This window comes from Gorilla gorilla, chromosome X (genome assembly GCF_029281585.2).
Source record: "Gorilla gorilla gorilla isolate KB3781 chromosome X, NHGRI_mGorGor1-v2.1_pri, whole genome shotgun sequence".
In the NCBI taxonomy this organism is placed as follows: domain Eukaryota; kingdom Metazoa; phylum Chordata; class Mammalia; order Primates; family Hominidae; genus Gorilla; species Gorilla gorilla.
This window is the reverse complement of record NC_073247.2, coordinates 2,209,609-2,225,334: the sequence shown is the minus strand read 5'-3', so window position 1 is coordinate 2,225,334 and position 15,726 is coordinate 2,209,609.

The following is a 15,726-nucleotide window of genomic DNA, read 5'->3' as shown; positions in this document are numbered from 1 at the left end:
TGTAGTTATTTACATGTGTAAAGAGATAACTGTGTACACATTTAAATGTATATGCAGATAGCAGTGTAGATATTTCCATTTTCATGCAGATAGCGGTGTTGATATTTCCATGTTCATACAGATAGCGGTGTAGATATTTCCATGTTCATACAGATAGCGGTGCTGATATTTCCATGTTTATACAGGTAGTGGTGTAGACATTTCCATGTTTTTACAGATAGCGGTGTAGATATTTCTACGTTTATACAGATAGCGGTGTAGATATTTCCATGTTTATACAGATAGCAGTGTAGATATCTCCATCTTAATATAGATGGCGGTGTAGATATTTATATGTTCATACAGATGGCGGTGCGGATATTTCCATGTTCATACAGATGGCGGTGTAGATATTTCCATGTTCATACAGATAGCGGTGTAGTTATTTCCATGTGTAAAGAGATAACAGTGTAGACATTTAAATGTATATGTAGATAGCCGTGTAGATATTTCCATTTTCATGCAGATAGCGGTGTAGATATTTCCATGTTCAAACAGATTGCGGTGTAGATATTTCCATGTCCATACAGATAGCGGTGTAGTTATTTCCATGTTCAAACAGAGAGCGGTGTAGATATTTCCAGGTTCATACAGATAGCGGTGTAGATATTTACATGTTTATACAGATAGCGCCGAAGATCTATGCATGTTTACACAGATAGTGGTGTAGATATTTCCATGTTCATCCAGATGGCTGTATAGATATATCCATGTTCATACTGATAGCGGTGTAGCTATTTCCATGTTCATACAGATAGCAGTGTAGATATTTCCATGTTCATACAGATAGCGGTGTAGATATTTCCATGTTCATACAGATAGCGGTGTAGATATTTCCATGTTTATACAGATAGCGGTGAAGATCTATGCATGTTTACACAGATAGCGGTGTAGATATTTCCATGTTCATCCAGATGGCTGTGTAGATATATCCATGTTCATACAGATGGCGGAGAAGATATTTCCATGTTCATACAGATAGCTGTGTAGTTATTTCCATGTGAAAAGAGATAGCTGTGTAGATATTTCCGTGTATATGCACATAGCTGTGTATTTATTTCCATTTTCATGCAGATAGCGGTTTAGATATTTCCATGTTCAAACAGATAGCGGTGCATATATTTCCATGTTCATACAGATAGCGGTGTAGATACTTCCATGTTCATACAGATAGAGGGGCTAATATTTCCATGTTCATACAGATAGCGGTGTAGCTATTTCCATGTTTATACAGATAGCGGTGTAGATATTTCCATGTTTATACAGATAGTGGTGTAGATATTTCCATGTTCATACAGATAGCGGTGTAGCTATTTCCATGTTAATACAGATAGCGGTGTAGATATTTCCACGTTCATAGAGATAGCGGAGTAGATATTTCCATGTACATACAGATAGCGGTGCTGATATTTCCATGTTTATACAGGTAGCGGTGTAGATATTTCCATGTTTATACAGATAGCGGTGTAGGTATTACCATGTTTATACAGATAGCGGTGTAGATATTTCCAAGTTTATACAGATAGCGATGTAGATATCTCCATCTTAATAAAGATGGCGGTGTAGATATTTATATGTTCATTTAGATGGCGGCGCAGTTATTTCCACGTTCATACAGATGGCGGTGTAGATATTTCCGTGTTTATAGAGATAGCGGTGTAGTTATTTCCATGTGTAAAGAGATAGCTGTGTAGATAGTTCCATGTATATGCAGATAGCTTTGTAGATATTTCCATTTTCATGCAGATAGCGGTGTAGATATTTACATGTTCAAACAGATAGCGGTGTAGATATTCCCTTGTTCATTCAGATAGCTTTGTAGATATTTCCATGTTCATACAAATAGCAGTGTAGATATTTCCATGTTAATACTGAAAGTGGTGTAGATATTTCCATGTTCATACAGATAGCGGTGCTGGTATTTCCATGTTTATACAGGTAGCGGTGTAGATATTTCCATGTTTATACAGATAGCGGTGTAGATATTTCCATGTTTATACAGGTAGCGGTGTAGATATTTCCATGTTTATACAGATATCGGTGTAGATATCTCCTTCTTAATACTGATGGCGGTGTAGATATTTATATGTTCATACAGATGGCGGTGCAGATATTTCCATGTTCATACAGATGGCGGTGTAGATATTTCCATGTTTATAGAGATAGCGGTGTAGTTATTTCCAAGTGTTAAGAGACAGCTGTGTAGATATTTCCATGTATATGCAGATAGCTGTGTAGATATTTCCATTTTCATTCAGACAGCGGTGTAGATATTTCCAAGTTCAAACAGATAGCGGTGTACATATTTCCATGTTCATAAAGATAGCGGTGTAGATATTTAAATGTTCATACAGATAGCGGTGTAGATATTTCCATGTTGATACAGATAGCGGTGTAGATATTTCCATGTTCATACAGATAGCGGTGCTGATATTTCCATGTTTATACAAGTAGTGGTGTAGACATTTCCATGTTTTTACAGATAGCGGTGTAGATATTTCCATGTTTATACAGATAGCGGTGTAGATATTTCCATGTATATACAGATAGCAGTGTAGATATCTCCATCTTAATACAGATGGCGGTGTAGATATTTATATGTTCATACAGATGGCGGTGCAGATATTTCCATGTTCATACAGATGGCGGTGTAGATATTTCCATGTTCATACAGATAGCGGTTTAGTTATTTCCATGTGTAAAGAGATAACTGTGTAGACATTTAAATGTATGTGCAGATAGCAGTATAGATATTTCCATTTTCATGCAGATAGCGGTGTAGATATTTCCATGTTCAAACAGGTTGCGGTGTAGATATTCCCATGTCCATACAGATAGCGGTATAGATATTTCCATGTTCATACAGATAGCGGTGTAGATATTTCCATGTTTATACAGATAGCGGTGAAGATGTATGCATGTTTACACAGATAGCGGTGTAGATATTTCCATGTTCATCCAGACGGCTGTGTAGATTTATCCATGTTCATACAGATAGCGGTGTAGCTATTTCCATGTTCATACAGATAGCGGTGTAGATATTCCTATGTTCATACACATAGCGGTGTAGATATTTCCATGTTCATACAGATATCGGTGCTGATATTTCCATGTTTATACAGGCAGCGGTGTAGATATTTCCATGTTTATACAGATAGCGGTTTAGATACTTCCTTCTTAATACAGATGGCGGTGTAGATATTTACATGTTCATACAGATGGCGGTGTAGATATTTCCATGTTTATACAGATAGCAGTGTAGATATCTCCATCTTCATACAGATGGCGGTGTAGATATTTATAGGTTCATACAGATGGCGGTGCAGATATTTCCAAGTTCATACAGATGGCGGCGTAGATATTTCCATGTTCATATAGATAGCGGTGTAGATATTTCCATGTGTAAAGAGATAGCTGTGTAGACATTTAAATGTGTATGCAGATAGCAGTGTAGATATTTCCATTTTCATGCAGATAGCTGTGTAGATATTTACACGTTCAAACAGATAGCTGTGTAGATATTTCCATGTTCATACAGATAGCGGTGTAGATATTTCCATGTTCATACAGATAGTGGTGTAGATATTTCCATGTTTATTCAGATAGCGGTGAAGATCTATGCATGTTTACACAGATAGCGGTGTAGATATTTCCATGTTCTTCCAGATGGCTGTGTAGTTATATCCATGTTCACACAGATAGCGGTGTAGATATTTCCATGTTCATACAGATAGCGGTGTAGATATTTCCATGTTCATCCAGATGGCTGTGTAGATATATCCATGTTCATACAGATAGTGGTGTAGATATTTCCATGTTCATACAGATAGCGGTGTAGCTATTCCCATGTTCATACAGATAACGGTGTAGCTATTTCCATGTTCATACAGATAGCGGTGTAGATATTTCCATGTTCATACAGATAGCGGTGTAGATATTTCCATGTTCATACAGATAGCGGTGTAGCTATTCCCATGTTCATACAGATAACGGTGTAGCTATATCCATGTTCATACAGATAGCGGTGTAGATATTTCCATGTTTATACAGATAGCGGTGTAGATATTTCCATGTTCATACAGATAGCGGTGCTGATATTTCCATGTTAATACAGGCAGCGGTGTAGATATTTCCATGTTTATACAGATAGTGGTTTAGATATTTCCTTCTTAATACAGATGGCGGTGTAGATATTTATATGTTCATACAGTTGGCAGTGCAGATATTTCCATGTTCATACAGATGGCGGTGTAGATATTTCCATGTTCATACAGATGGCGGTGTAGATATTTCCATGTTCATACAGATAGCGGTGTAGTTATTTCCATGTGTAAAGCGATAGCTGGGTAGATATTTCCATGTGTATGCAGATAGCTGTGTAGATATTTCCATTTTCATGCAGATAGTGGTGTATGTATTTCCATCTTCATACAGATAGCGGTGTAGATATTTCCATGTTCATACAGAAAGTTTTGTAGATATTTCCATGTTTATACACATAGCGGTGAAGATGTATGCATGTTTACACAGAAAGCGGTGTGGATATTTCCATGTTCATCCAGAGGGCTGTGTAGATATATCCATGTTCATACAGATAGCGGTGTATATATTTCCATGTTCATACAGATAGCGGTGTAGATATTTCCATGTTCATACAGATAGCAGTGTAGATATTTCCATGTTCATAGAGATAACTTTGTAGATATTTCCATGTTCATACAGAAAGCGGTGCTGATATTTCCATGTTTATACAGATAGCGGTGTAGATATTTCCATGTTTATACAGATAGAGGTGTAGATATTTCCATGTTTATTCAGATAGCGGTGTAGGCATCTCCATCTTAATACAGATGGCGGTGTAGATATTTATATGTTCATACAGATGGCTGTGCAGATATTTCCATGTTCATACAGATGGCGGTGTAGATGTTTCCATGTTCATACAGAGAGCGGTGTAGTTATTTCCATGTGTAAAGAGATAGCTGTGTAGATATTTCCATGTATATGCAGATAGCTGTGTTGATATTTCCATTTTCATTCAGACAGCGGTGTAGATATTTCCAAGTTCAAACAGATAGCGGTGTACATATTTCCATGTTCATAAAGATAGCGGTGTAGATATTTAAATGTTCATACAGATAGCGGTGTAGATATTTCCATGTTGATACAGATAGCGGTGTAGATATTTCCATGTTCATACAGATAGCGGTGCTGATATTTCCATGTTTATACAAGTAGTGGTGTAGACATTTCCATGTTTTTACAGATAGCGGTGTAGATATTTCCATGTTTATACAGATAGCGGTGTAGATATTTCCATGTATATACAGATAGCAGTGTAGATATCTCCATCTTAATACAGATGGCGGTGTAGATATTTATATGTTCATACAGATGGCGGTGCAGATATTTCCATGTTCATACAGATGGCGGTGTAGATATTTCCATGTTCATACAGATAGCGGTTTAGTTATTTCCATGTGTAAAGAGATAACTGTGTAGACATTTAAATGTATGTGCAGATAGCAGTATAGATATTTCTATTTTCATGCAGATAGCGGTGTAGATATTTCCATGTTCAAACAGGTTGCGGTGTAGATATTCCCATGTCCATACAGATAGCGGTGTAGATATTTCCATGTTCATACAGATAGCGGTGTAGATATTTCCATGTTTATACAGATAGCGGTGAAGATGTATGCATGTTTACACAGATAGCGGTGTAGATATTTCCATGTTCATCCAGACGGCTGTGTAGATTTATCCATGTTCATACAGATAGCGGTGTAGCTATTTCCATGTTCATACAGATAGCGGTGTAGATATTCCTATGTTCATACACATAGCGGTGTAGATATTTCCATGTTCATACAGATATCGGTGCTGATATTTCCATGTTTATACAGGCAGCGGTGTAGATATTTCCATGTTTATACAGATAGCGGTTTAGATATTTCCTTCTTAATACAGATGGCGGTGTAGATATTTACATGTTCATACAGATGGCGGTGTAGATATTTCCATGTTTATACAGATAGCAGTGTAGATATCTCCATCTTCATACAGATGGCGGTGTAGATATTTATAGGTTCATACAGATGGCGGTGCAGATATTTCCAAGTTCATACAGATGGCGGCGTAGATATTTCCATGTTCATATAGATAGCGGTGTAGATATTTCCATGTGTAAAGAGATAGCTGTGTAGACATTTAAATGTGTATGCAGATAGCAGTGTGGATATTTCCATTTTCATGCAGATAGCTGTGTAGATATTTACACGTTCAAACAGATAGCTGTGTAGATATTTCCATGTTCATACAGATAGCGGTGTAGATATTTCCATGTTCATACAGATAGTGGTGTAGATATTTCCATGTTTATTCAGATAGCGGTGAAGATCTATGCATGTTTACACAGATAGCGGTGTAGATATTTCCATGTTCTTCCAGATGGATGTGTAGTTATATCCATGTTCACAGATAGCGGTGTAGATATTTCCATGTTCATACAGATAGCGGTGTAGATATTTCCATGTTCATCCAGATGGCTGTGTAGATATATCCATGTTCATACAGATAGTGGTGTAGATATTTCCATGTTCATAAAGATAGCGGTGTAGCTATTCCCATGTTCATACAGATAACGGTGTAGCTATTTCCATGTTCATACAGATAGCGGTGTAGATATTTCCATGTTCATACAGATAGCGGTGTAGATATTTCCATGTTCATACAGATAGCGGTGTAGCTATTCCCATGTTCATACAGATAACGGTGTAGCTATATCCATGTTCATACAGATAGCGTTGTAGATATTTCCATGTTTATACAGATAGCGGTGTAGATATTTCCATGTTCATACAGATAGCGGTGCTGATATTTCCATGTTAATACAGGCAGCGGTGTAGATATTTCCATGTTTATACAGATAGTGGTTTAGATATTTCCTTCTTAATACAGATGGCGGTGTAGATATTTATATGTTCATACAGTTGGCAGTGCAGATATTTCCATGTTCATACAGATGGCGGTGTAGATATTTCTATGTTCATACAGATGGCGGTGTAGATATTTCCATGTTCATACAGATAGCGGTGTAGTTATTTCCATGTGTAAAGCGATAGCTGGGTAGATATTTCCATGTGTATGCAGATAGCTGTGTAGATATTTCCATTTTCATGCAGATAGTGGTGTATGTATTTCCATCTTCATACAGATAGCGGTGTAGATATTTCCATGTTCATACAGAAAGCTTTGTAGATATTTCCATGTTTATACACATAGCGGTGAAGATGTATGCATGTTTAAACAGAAAGCGGTGTGGATATTTCCATGTTCATCCAGAGGGCTGTGTAGATATATCCATGTTCATACAGATAGCGGTGTATATATTTCCATGTTCATACAGATAGCGGTGTAGATATTTCCATGTTCATACAGATAGCAGTGTAGATAATTCCATGTTCATAGAGATAGCTTTGTAGATATTTCCATGTTCATACAGAAAGCGGTGCTGATATTTCCATGTTTATACAGATAGCGGTGTAGATATTTACATGTTTATACAGATAGAGGTGTAGATATTTCCATGTTTATTCAGATAGCGGTGTAGGTATCTCCATCTTAATACAGATGGCGGTGTAGATATTTATATGTTCATACAGATGGCTGTTCAGATATTTCCATGTTCATACAGATGGCAGTGTAGATGTTTCCATGTTCATACAGAGAGCGGTGTAGTTATTTCCATGTGTAAAGAGATAGCTGTGTAGATATTTCCATGTATATGCAGATAGCAGTGCAGATATTTCCATTTTCACGCAGATAGCGGTGTAGATATTTCCATGTTCAAACAGATAGCGGTGTAGATATTTCCATGTTCATACAAATAGCAGTGTAGATATTTCCATGTTCAAACAGATAGCGGTGTAGATATTTCCATGTTCATACAGATAGCAGTGTAGATATTTCCATGTTCATACAGATAGCGGTGTAGATATTTCCATGTTTATACAGATAGCGGTGAAGATGTATGCATGTTTACACACATAGCGGTGTAGATTTTTCCATGTTCATCCAGATGGCTGTGTTGATATATCCATGTTCATACAGATAGCGGTGTAGCTATTTCCATGTTCATACAGATAGCGGTGTAGATACTTCCATGTTCATACAGATAGAGGGGCTGATATTTCCATGTTCATACAGATAGCGGTGCTGATATTTCCATGTTTATACAGATAGCGGTGTAGATATTTCCATGTTTATACAGATAGTGGTGTAGATATTTCCATGTTCATACAGATAGCGGTGTAGCTATTTCCATGTTCATACAGATAGCGGTGTAGATATTTCCATGTTCATAGAGATAGCGGTGCTGATATTTCCATGTTTATACAGGTAGCGGTGTAGATATTTCCATGTTTATACTGAAAGCGGTGTAGGTATTTCCATGTTTATACTGATAGCGGTGTAGATATTTCCAAGTTTATACAGATAGCGATGTAGGTATCTCCATCTTAATACAGATGGCAGTGTAGATATTTATATGTTCATTTAGATGACGGCGCAGATATTTCCACATTCATACAGATGGCGGTGTAGATATTTCCGTGTTTATAGAGATAGCGGTGTAGTTATTTCCATGTGTAAAGAGATAGCTGTGTAGATAGTTCCATATATATGCAGATAGCTTTGTAGATATTTCCATTTTCATGCAGATAGCGGTGTAGATATTTACATGTTCAAACAGATAGCGGTGTAGATATTTCCTTGTTCATTCAGATAGCTTTGTAGATATTTCCATGTTCATACAGATAGCAGTGTAGATATTTCCATGTTCATACTGATAGTGGTGTAGATATTTCCATGTTCATACAGATAGCGGTGCTGATATTTCCATGTTTATATAGGTAGCGGTGTAGATATTTCCATGTTTATACAGATAGCGGTGTAGATATTTCCATGTTTATACAGGTAGCGGTGTAGATATTTCCATGTTTATACAGATAGCGGTGTAGATATCTCCTTCTTAATACAGATGGCGGTGTAGTTATTTATATGTTCATACAGATGGCGGTGCAGATATTTCCATGTTCATACAGATGGCGGTGTAGATATTTCCAGGTTTATAGAGATAGCGGTGTAGTTATTTCCAAGTGTTAAGAGATAGCTGTGTAGATATTTCCATGTACATGCAGATAGCTGTGTAGATATTTCCATTTTCATGCAGACAGCGGTGTAGATATTTCCAAGTTCAAACAGATAGCGGTGTACATATTTCCATGTTCATAAAGATAGCGTTGTAGATATTTAAATGTTCATACAGATAGCGGTGTTGATATTTCCATGTTCATACAGATAGCGGTGTAGATATTTCCATGTTCATACAGATAGCGGTGCTGATATTTCCATGTTTATACAGGTAGTGGTGTAGACATTTCCATGTTTTTACAGATAGCGGTGTAGATATTTCCATGTTCATACAGATGGCGGTGTAGGTATTTCCATGTTCATACAGATAGCAGTGTAGTTATTTCCATGTGTAAAGAGATAACTGTGTAGACATTTAAATGTATATGCAGATAGCAGTGTAGATATTTCCCTTTTCATGCAGATAGCGGTGTAGATATTTACATGTTCAAACAGATTGCGGTGTAGATATTTCCATGTCCATACAGATAGCGGTGTAGATATTTCCATGTTCAAACAGAGAGCGGTGTAGATATTTCCAGGTTCATACAGATAGCGCTGTAGATATTTGCATGTTTCTACAGATAGCGGCGAAGATCTATGCATGTTTACACAGATAGCGGTGTAGATATTTCCATGTTCATCCAGATGGCTGTATAGATATATCCGTGTTCATACAGACAGCGGTGTAGCTATTTCCATGTTCATACAGATAGCAGTGTAGATATTTCCATGTTCATTCAGATAGCGGTGTAGATATTTCCATGTTCATACAGATAGCGGTGCTGATGTTTCCATGTTTATACAAGCAGTGGTGTAGATATTTCCATGTTTATAAAGATTGCGGTTTAGATATTTCCTTCTTAATACAGATGGCGGTGTAGATATTTATATGTTCACAGAGATGGCGGTGTAGGTACTTCCATGTTTATACAGATAGCAGTGTAGATATCTCCATCTTAATACAGATGGCAGTGTAGATATTTATATGTTCATACAGATGGCGGTGCAGATATTTCCATGTTCATACAGATGGCGGTGTAGATATTTCCATGTTCATACAGATAGCGGTGTAGTTATTTCCATGTGTAAAGAGATAGCTGTGTAGATATTTAAATGTATATGCAGATAGCAGTGTAGATATTTCCATTTTCACGCAGATAGCGGTGTAGATATTTCCATGTACAAACAGATAGCGGTGTAGATATTTATATGCTCACAGAGATGGCGGTGTAGGTACTTCCATGTTTATACAGATAGCAGTGTAGATATCTCCATCTTAATACAGATGGCAGTGTAGATATTTATATGTTCATACAGATGGCGGTGCAGATATTTCCATGTTCATACTGAAGGCGGTGTAGATATTTCCATGTTCATACAGATAGCGGTGTAGTTATTTCCATGTGTAAAGAGATAGCTGTGTAGATATTTAAATGTATATGCAGATAGCAGTGTAGATATTTCCATTTTCATGCAGATAGCGGTGTAGATATTTCCATGTTCAAACAGATAGCGGTGTAGATATTTCCATGTTCATACAGATAGCGGTGTAGATATTTCCATGTTCATACAGATAGCGGTGTAGATATTTCCATGTTTATACATATAGCGGTGAAGATCTATGCATGTTTACACAGATAGCGGTGTAGATATTTCCATGTTCATCAAGATGGCTGTGTAGATATATCCATGTTAATACAGATGGCGGTGAAGATATTTCCATGTTCATACAGATAGCTGTGTAGTTATTTCCATGTGTAAAGAGATAGCTGTGTAGATATTTCCGTGTATATGCACATAGCTGTGTATTTATTTCCATTTTCATGCAGATAGCGGTTTAGATATTTCCATGTTCAAACAGATAGCGGTGCATATATTTCCATGTTCATACAGATAGCGGTGTAGATACTTCCATGTTCATACAGATGGCTGTGTAGATATATCCATGTTCATACAGATAGCGGTGTAGATATTTCCATGTTTATACAGATAGCGGTGAAGATGTATGCATGTTTACACAGATAGCGGTGTAGATATTTCCATGTTCATCCAGATGGCTGTGTAGATATATCCATGTTCATACAGATAGCGGTGTAGCTATTTCCATGTTCATACAGATAGCGGTGTAGATACTTCCATGTTCATACAGATAGAGGGGCTGATATTTCCATGTTCATACAGATAGCGGTGCTGATATTTCCATGTTTATACAGATAGCGGTGTAGATATTTCCATGTTTATACAGATAGTGCTGTAGATATTTCCATGTTCATACAGATAGCGGTGTAGCTATTTCCATGTTCATACAGATAACGGTGTAGATATTTCCATGTTCATAGAGATAGCGGAGTAGATATTTCCATGTTCATATAGATAGCGGTGCTGATATTTCCATGTTTATACAGGTAGCGGTGTGGATATTTTCATGTTTATACAGATAGCGGTGTAGGTATTTCCATGTTTATACAGATAGCGATGTAGATATCTCCATCTTAATACAGATGGCGGTGTAGATATTTATATGTTCATTTAGATGGCGGCGCAGATATTTCCAGGTTCATACAGATGGCGGTGTAGATATTTCCGTGTTTATAGAGATAGCATTGTAGTTGTTTCCATGTGTAAAGAGATAGCTGTGTAGATAGTTCCATGTATATGGTGATAGCTTTGTAGATATTTCCATTTTCATGCAGATAGCGGTGTAGATATTTACATGTTCAAACAGATAGCGGTGTAGATATTTCCTTGTTCATTCAGATAGCTTTGTAGATATTTCCATGTTCATACAGATAGCAGTGTAGATATTTCCATGTTCATACTGATAGTGGTGTAGATATTTCCATGTTCATACAGATGGTGGTGCTGATATTTCCATGTTTATACAGGTAGCGGTGTAGATATTTCCATGTTTGTACAGATAGCGGTGTAGATATTTCCATGTTTATACAGGTAGCGGTGTAGATATTTCCATGTTTATACAGATAGCGGTGTAGATATCTCCTTCTTAATACAGATGGCGGTGTAGATATTTATATGTTCATACAGACGGCGGTGCAGATATTTCCATGTTCATACAGATGGCGGTGTAGATATTTCCATGTTCATACAGATAGCGGTGCTGATATTTCCATGTTTATACAGGCAGCGGTGTAGATATTTCCATGTTTATATATATAGCGGTTTAGATATTTCCTTCTTAATACAGATGGCGGTGTAGATATTTATATGTTCATACAGATGGCGGTGCAGATATTTCCATGCTCATACAGATGGCGGTGAAGATATTTCCATTTTTATAGATATAGCGGTGTAGTTATTTCCATGTGTAAAGAGATAGCTGTGTAGATATTTCCATGTATATGCAGATAGCTTTGTAGATATTTCCATTTTCATGTAGATAGCGGTGTAGATATTTCCATGTTCAAACAGATAGCGGTGTAGATATTTCCATGTTCATTCAGATAGCTTTGTAGATATTTCCATGTTCATTAAGATAGCGGTGTAGATATTTCCATGTTCATACAGATAGCGGTGTAGATATTTCCATGTTCATACAGATAGCGGTGTAGATATTTCCATGTTCATAGAGATAGCGGTGCTATTTCCATGTTTGTACAGGTAGCGGTGTAGATATTTCCATGTTTATACAGATAGCGGTGTAGATGTTTCCATGTTTATACAGATAGAGGTGTACATATTTCCATGTTTATACAGATAGCGGTGTAGATATCTCCATCTTAATACAGATGGCGGTGTAGATATTTATATGTTCATACAAATGGCGGTGCAGATATTTCCATGTTCATACAGATGGCGGTGTAGATATTTCCATGTTCATACAGAGAGCGTTGTAGTTATTTCCATGTGTAAAGAGATAGCTGTGTAGATATTTCCATGTATATGCAGATAGCAGTGTAGATATTTCCATTTTCACGCAGATAGCTGTGTAGATATTTCCATGTTCAAACAGATAGCGGTGTAGATATTTCCATGTTCATACAGATAGCGGTGTAGATATTTCCATGTTCAAACAGATAGCGGTGTAGATATTTCCATGTTCATACAGATAGCGGTGTAGATATTTCCATGTTCATACTGATAGCAGTGTAGATATTTCCATGTTTATACAGATAGCGGTGAAGATGTATGCATGTTTACACAGATAGCGGTGTAGATATTTCCATGTTCATCCAGATGGCTGTGTAGATATATCCATGTTCATACAGATAGCGGTGTAGCGATTTCCATGTTCATACAGATAGCGGTGTAGATATTTCCATGTTCATACAGATAGCGGTGTAGATATTTCCATGTTCAAACAGATAGCGGTGCTGATATTTCCATGTTTATACAGGCAGCGGTGTAGATATTTCCATGTTTATACACATTGCGGTTTAGATATTTCCTTCTTAATACAGATGATGGTGTAGATATTTATATGTTCATACAGATGGCGGTGTAGATATTTCCATGTTTATACAGATAGCAGAGTAGATATCTCCATCTTAATACAGATTGCGGTGTAGATATTTATATGTTCATACAGATGGCGGTGAAGATATTTCCATGTTCATACACTTGGCGGTGTAGGTATTTCCATGTTCATACAGATAGCGGTGTAGTTATTTCCATGTTTAAAGAGATAGCTGTGTAGATATTTAAATGTATATGCAGATAGCAGTGTAGATATTTCCATGTTCATACAGATAGCGGTGTAGATATTTCCATGTTAATACAGATAGCGGTGCTGATATTTCCATGTTTATACAGGCAGCGGTGTAGATATTTCCCTGTTTATATAGACAGCGGTTTAGATATTTCCTTCTTAATACAGATGGCGGTGTAGATATTTATATGTTCATACAGATGGCGGTGCAGATATTTCCATGTTCATACAGATGGCGGGGTAGATATTTCCATGTTTATAGATATAGCGGTGTAGTTATTTCCATGTGTAAAGAGATAGCTGTGTAGTTATTTCCATGTATATGCAGATAGCTTTTTAGAAATTTCCATTTTCATGTAGATAGCGGTGTAGATATTTTCATGTTCAAAAAGATAGCGGTGTAGATATTTCCATGTTCATTCAGATAGCTTTGTAGATATTACCATGTTCATAAAGATAGCGGTGTAGATATTTCCATGTTCATACAGATAGCGGTGTAGATATTTCCATGTTCATACAGATAGCGGTGTAGATATTTCCATGTTCATACAGATAGCGGTCCTATTTCCATGTTTGTACAGGTAGCGGTGTAGGTATTTCCATGTTTATACAGATAGCGGTGTAGATGTTTCCATGTTTATACAGATAGAGGTGTAGATATTTCCATGTTCATACAGATAGCGGTGCTGATATTTCCATGTTTATACAGATAGCGGTGTAGATATTTCCATGTTTATACAGATAGCGGTGTAGATATTTCCAGGTTTATACAGATAGCGGTGTAGATATCTCCATCTTAATATAGATGGCGGTGTAGATATTTAAATGTTCATACAGATGGCGGTGCAGATATTTCCATGTTCATACAGATGGCGGTGTAGCTTTTTCCATGTTTATAGAGATAGCGCTGTACTTATTTCCGTGTGTAAAGAGATAGCTTTGTAGATATTTCCATGTATATGCAGATCGCTGTGTAGATATTTCCATTTTCATGCAGAGAGCGGTGTAGATATTTTCATGTTCAAACAGATAGCGGTGTAGATATTTCCATGTTCATACAGATAGCAGTGTCGATATTTCCATGTTTATACAGGTAGCGGTGAAGATGTATGCATGTTTACACAGATAGGGGTGTAGATATTTCCATGTTCATACAGATAGCGGTGTAGATATTTCCATGTTCATCCAGATGGCTGTGTAGATATATCCATGTTCATACAGATGGCGGTTAAGATATTTCCATGTTCATACAGATAGCGGTGTAGTTATTTCCATGTTTATACAGATAACGGTGAAGATGTATGCATGTTTACACAGTTGCGGTGTGGATATTTCCATGTTCATCCAGAGGGCTGTGTAGATATATCCATGTTCCTAAAGATAGCGATGTAGATATTTCCATGTTCATACAGATAGCGGTGTAGATATTTCCATGTTCATACAGATAGCGGTGCTGATATTTCCATGTTTATACAGGTAGCGCTGTAGATATTTCCATGTTTATACAGATAGTGGTGTGGATATTTCCATGTTTATACAGATAGTGGTGTAGATATTTCCATGTTTATACAGACAGCGGTGTAGATATCTCCATCTTAATACAGATGACGGTGTAGATATTTATATGTTCATACAGATGGCGGTGCAGATATTTCCATGTTCATACAGATGGCGGTGTAGATATTTCCATGTTCATACAGATAGCGGTGTAGATATTTCCACGTGTAAAGAGATAGCTGTGTAGATATTTCCATGTATATGCATATAGCAATGCAGATATTTCCATTTTCATGCAGATAGCGGTGTAGATATTTCCATGTTCAGAT